The following is a 6,000-nucleotide window of genomic DNA, read 5'->3' as shown; positions in this document are numbered from 1 at the left end:
GCAACGATCAAGACCAGGAACTTAACTCACGTGGAGCGCTATCGTCCAATCTACAAGCTCTATTCACATGTCACCAATTATTCCAATAATGTGCATTTTAGCACAAAAATAAAAATAAAACTCCCACCGAGGGTCCCGTCCAGAATCACCTGACAGGGCTCCTTTGTCTCTTCCAGTCTGGAGAAGTTTCTCGTCTTCCTTTTTCTCCCGTGACCTGGGTATGTTTGAAGAGATCGAGCAGTTCGGATTTGTTTCCTCGTGGCTAGAGTCAGGTTCTGCATTGTTTTTGCACAGAAGTGATTCTTTTCAATGCATCTTATCAAGAGGTACATACACGATGTCACTTTGTTCCATCACAGATGACGTTAACTTTGATCACTTGGTGAAGGTGGTGTCTGCCACATTTCTCGACTATGAAATTGCTGGTTTCTTTCCCGTTTGTGCTTAATAGCATTTTGTGGGGAGATACTCTTGAGACTGTCAATATTCTCTTCCTTAGGAAATACCCACCCACAGTTTTAGCATCCATTGATGATTTTTGTCTGAATCAACTATTTCTATGATGATTGACAAATGAGGGATCAGTTGTTCTTGAGAGGTTATATTTTTATAAAATAAAAATGTATGTCATCCCTAACTTTGATAACTCATTTAAATATTTTGCATGGAATAATCCATGAACTATTTTTTGTTAAAGAAGCAATTTACCGTTAAGAAGATATCTTTCCCTATACATAGTTCCTTGAATGGTTCACAAATGTTAGTATTCCTGAATTTCATTTTTGAAATAATATCTAAGGAATACTTTTAGCTGAAGCATAGACATCTGTCTTTCTACCTACAGGGCAAACCTCAACCTCCTACATGGCAGAGTTGGTTTTAATGATTGCCTCGCCAAACCTTTAGCAACATTTTCCAGTCAGCTTCCAATAACATTTGCTAGCAAAGAAATGTATTTTAGCTTTTTGCAAAATTGTTTTGGTGCGATAATTCAGCTATGTTTTTTTGCCATGGAATAAAACACAAATATATAGCTTTTATTTTTAGTTATTTTAAGTAAAAATTTTTTAAAGACATAATTATTTAAATTACAATTAAGTTTGGAAAATATGTATTGAGGTCTTATTACTTTGAATACATCAATATTTCTATCTAGATTTGTCTTCACGTTCTGAATGATTAGTTAAGCGTCTTATTCGTTACTTTGGTATCCATAGGCTCATTAACTGTCTTCTTAGTGATTTTAAGATCCATACGTCTAGGCTGAGGGTTACTTGATAACATTAGTGCATGTAATCTAATTTTCAATAAACTTCCCGATAATATTAATGTTTTTGACCCACTTTTTGTAAGATCTGATTCGATTTCTGGGGTTTTCCCTTTATATGCCGTCAATTCTCATTATTTGCAGTAATTATGTTCTATGAAGTCGCCACAAACACTAACTCAGCAAACACGGAACTCTGGCTCCTGCAGGAACACAGGGTTAGGTTCCCACGAGCTCTGGTAGTAGCTTCATCAACCCATCAGTACTTAACCCTGTTTTCTGTGTGTTTCTGTTTAAAGATGACTTCAATATACTCATGGCCCACGGCACCACGACTCATGCCTGAGCCAAGCTCATCTAGCACACATTTTCTCTGTCAGGCACGTCACAGCCTCTGGCACTCAGGAACACTAGACAGCACTTCAGCACAGCAAGTCACCCACAAAAGCGCAAAAATGGCACCAAAACACGGCACTAAGTCATCCATAAAAGGGATACTTGTTCACAGCGTGAGACCCGAAGCGAAAAGGCACAACCTCGCCCGCTCTGCCTCACTTGGGAAGGTAGACGCTGGGCTGCTCAAGTGTTTGGCTGCTCTGCGCATGTCCGTGAAGGATCGCGAAAGTGCTGCGAGTATCGATTCTGAGATTACAAATATACATTAGCAAGTAGGCAGTTTCACGAATATAGAATTTGTGAATATGAGGATCAATTATATATACATATTTTATATTATGTATTATGATATATCATTATATATAAACACTCAAACTAGGAACAGAAGTGTAATATCTTCCTTTTTTCTTTTTCAGTATTTTCTTATGCTTTTACCATTAGTATTATCTCCTATCCACAGTGTCTTTGCAGAAACGTATTGAAATAATTGTCCATTTTCAAAGGATTCACATAGTTAAAACTGGATAATATAGTCCATCAATCTTTCTAACCAGATATGTGTAAGCTACAAAACAGTCATCATTTAAGAGAATAAATGAGTGGAGGCAACACGGTGAATCCCTTTTCCTCCCCCAAAACACGTCACATATACTGCATAACACAAGATCCTCTGACATATAAATCAAGTGATGCAACACTATTAATCCACATAGTAAATATTATAAAGCTAATCTCTTAATTAATTTATTAGATAAACATAAATTTACACAAAGAGTTTGAAAGTTGAGGATGAAGATGAGACTAAGGAAGTTTTTTCCTGATATTCTTGTTAGTACCAACCTAACCCAAGGCGATAGGTAGTGATGGAGTAACAGACATCAAATTTACCCATCAACCGGAAACACTAAAAAACTAGACAAAAGATATGTAAAAACTGTTTTCAAGACATTTAGGCAACAAAGGACAGTAGTCTAAGAGAGGGTAAACAAATGAGGTGAGTTCTGTGATGGCCCCAGCTTACTGCCTGGAGAGAATTTCTAGGTCACGGTGCATGGAGAGGAAGGCACGTCCCTGAGTTGAGGAGCTATAGGGTGGGGTCTAGGGAGGCTGAGGTGCCTAGAGTTCAGAAGGAAGAATACCAGAGAGGAGAGAACTTCACAGAGAGGGAGCCCCAAATAACGGCAGATGTTCCCCTCCACTCCAAGTCAGTGCTGACCAGCGCATGTGTTCAAGGAAGCAGCCTGGAGCCTGACAAATAACCAACTAAACAATCAGAGACAAAAACCCCTAGAGCTCACACAGACTGGGAATAATTTCTGTTTCCACTAACCAGAGGGGAGAATCAAAAATGGCTCATAACTCTGAAACATAGTGGAGAGTACTCAGAAGGGTCTTGCCTCAGTAGTGGAGCAAAATTAGCCATACGCTTGTCCCATTTAACAAAGCTTAGAAACAAGATCCTAAAGGATCAAGCTCTTTACAAGTAAATTAACTACATCCCAGAATAAGCTCAAGAATTTTTACAAGAACACAAAAATTTCCAGGACCCAACAAAGTACAATTTGTAATGTCTTGCATCTATTAAAAAATTACCAGGCATGCAAAGAGGCAGGAAAATATAACACATAAGGAGGAGGAAAAACCAGTCAACGAAAATTAACTAGAAATGAACAGACAGAATTTGTAGACAAGGATATTAGAGCAGTTATTATAACTGTATTCTATATGTTCAAAATCTAGGTAAAGATTGAAAAATTTAAGTATAGACAGAGAAATATAAGAAACACCCAATTCAAACATCTAGGATGAAAACTACAGTGTCTGAGATGGAAATTATACAGGTTGGAATTAACATCAGATTGGATACTGCAGAAAAAAAGATTAATGAACTTGAAACTATCCAAAATGAGACACAGAGAAAAAAAAATGACAAAAAAAAAATTAACAGAGCATCGTGAGCTATGGAACAAGTTCATCTGTTCTAATATGTGTATAATTGGAGTCCCTGTAAAGAGAGGAGGGTGGAAAAATATCTGAAGAAATAAAGCCTAAAAATATTCCAAATTTAATGAAAAATATAAACCTACAGATTCAAGAAGTTCAATGAATTCCAAGCACAGGGAACATGAAGAAAACTACATGTAGGCACATCATCATTAAATTGCTTCAAACTAGTATTATAGAGTAAATCTTAAAAGCAGCCAGCCAAAATGATGACAGCAGATTTCTCGTTGGAAACAGTACAAGATAGAAGACAGTAGAATAACGTTGTTAAAGTACTCAAAACAACTGTCAACCCAGAATTTTATACCTGGTGAAAATATATTTCAAAATGAGGGCAAAATAAAGACTTTGACAGAAACACAACAGCTAAAAGAATTCATCACCAGCAGCCTGTATTACCAGAAATTTTGTAGAAAATCTTTCAAGCACTAGAAAAATAATAATAGAGAAAAATATGGAACTGCACAAAGGAATGAGGAACCAGAAATGTTATTTACATGGGTAAAAGATGAGATATTTTTTTTGACATAAATATCTTTAAAATATAATTGACAATTTAAAGAAAGATAAAAAATAATAACAACATAGTATGTGGTTTATAACATATGGAAAAGCAAACTGTATGACAGCAATAGTACAAGGGCTGGGAGGGGAGAAGTGTAAGTACGCCAGTGTAAGGTGGTTGTACTATATGAAGTAGTATAATATCACTGGAAAGTAGGCTGTCATAAGTTAAAGATGTGTACTACAAATGCTAAATCAACCACTAAAATAGTACAACTAAATAATACGACAAATAGTTATAGCTAAGTCAACAAAGGAGGTGTCTCATTTGTACCCAGAGGATTTTAATTATAGAGGTGACTGAGTGATGACATGGAGAAGGCTAATGCCATTGAAAGAAGATTTTATTGCTTACATTTCCCAAGAGGAGGAGTAATGTCATGCCATGCAGAGCCCCACGGAGAAATACCAGTGTTGGTTAGGCGGCAGAAAGGAACCAAGGGAAAGCCTAGGTCAGGTCCTTTGTGGTATTTTCCAAGCACGGGGCAAGGCAGTGCAGGGGAAACATCTCAGGATTGTCTAGTTTGAATAATTCTGGCAGGCTTTGGGGTATAGAGTCTGTCCCTAGTTGTCTGGTACCTGGTCCTGGGTAGACTTAGGACAGGTGAAATACTGGCGTGGTGTGCCAGAGGTAGGTAAAGGAGGTGGCTGGGAGGATGAACTCTAGATTGGCTGGTTTGTGTACTCTACTAGACTATACTAGATTGGTTGCCTTTTGTAGGCAGGCTTGCCAACAGGTCATTTACTGTCTATAGGAATTACCTGGCCCTGGGAGGAGCAGTCTCTCCCCGGTCAGCAAGTCCCCCCAAAGATGTCAAAAAATATATAGAAAATAAAAAATACAATAAACACAGGAGGTAAAATGAAATAATAAAAATACTGAATCCGAAAGAAAGTAAGAAGAAGAAAAAGAGAGCAAAGAACAGATAACACAAACTTTATAAAGCAAATAAAAAGATTTTCGCTTTAAATCCAAATATATCAACAGTAATTACTACAAGTGATCTAAACATCCTCATTAAAATCTAGAGATACTCAGGTTGGAAAAAGTAAGACTCAACTATGTGTGCTGATTTCGCAAGACCTACTTTAAATACAAGGGCACAAATAGATTAAAAGTAAAAGAAATGGAACAGATAGATCATGCTAACACTAATCAAAAGAAATCTAGAATGGCTATATTAATATCAGACAAAGGAGATTGCAGAACAAAGGCTATTATCATTAATAAAGAAGGTCATTTCATAATGATAAAGGGGTCAATTCAACCAGAGAATATAATAACACTAAATATTTATGCATGTAATAACAGAGCTTCAAATTATATGAATCAAAAAATGATAAAATTGCAATGAGAAATAGACAAATACACAATCATAGTAAAAGAATAAATAGAAAATCAGTAAGGATATAGAAGACTTGAACACTATCAACCAACTAAAGCTATTCACATTTATAGGACGCTTCATCTAACAAGAGCAGAAAACATATTCTTCTCAAGTGCATACATAGCATGTACCACAATAGAACATATTCTGGACCATAAAACAAATATCAAAAATTTTTAAATGATTCAAGTTGAACAAGTATGTTCTGACAATGATGAAATTAAATTAGAAATCCAAACTAGAAATATAAATAAAAATTTCCCGTGACGATTTGGGAACTAAACAATGTATTATTAAATACCTCATGGATCAAAGAAGAAATCAAAAGGGAAATTGGGAAATATTTTTAACCTAACAAAAATGAAACTACAGCACACCAAA

The sequence above is a fragment of the Equus przewalskii genome, chromosome 22 (assembly GCF_037783145.1).
Source record: "Equus przewalskii isolate Varuska chromosome 22, EquPr2, whole genome shotgun sequence".
Classification (NCBI taxonomy): Eukaryota; Metazoa; Chordata; class Mammalia; order Perissodactyla; family Equidae; genus Equus; species Equus przewalskii.
Note: the sequence above shows the minus strand (reverse complement) of the source record.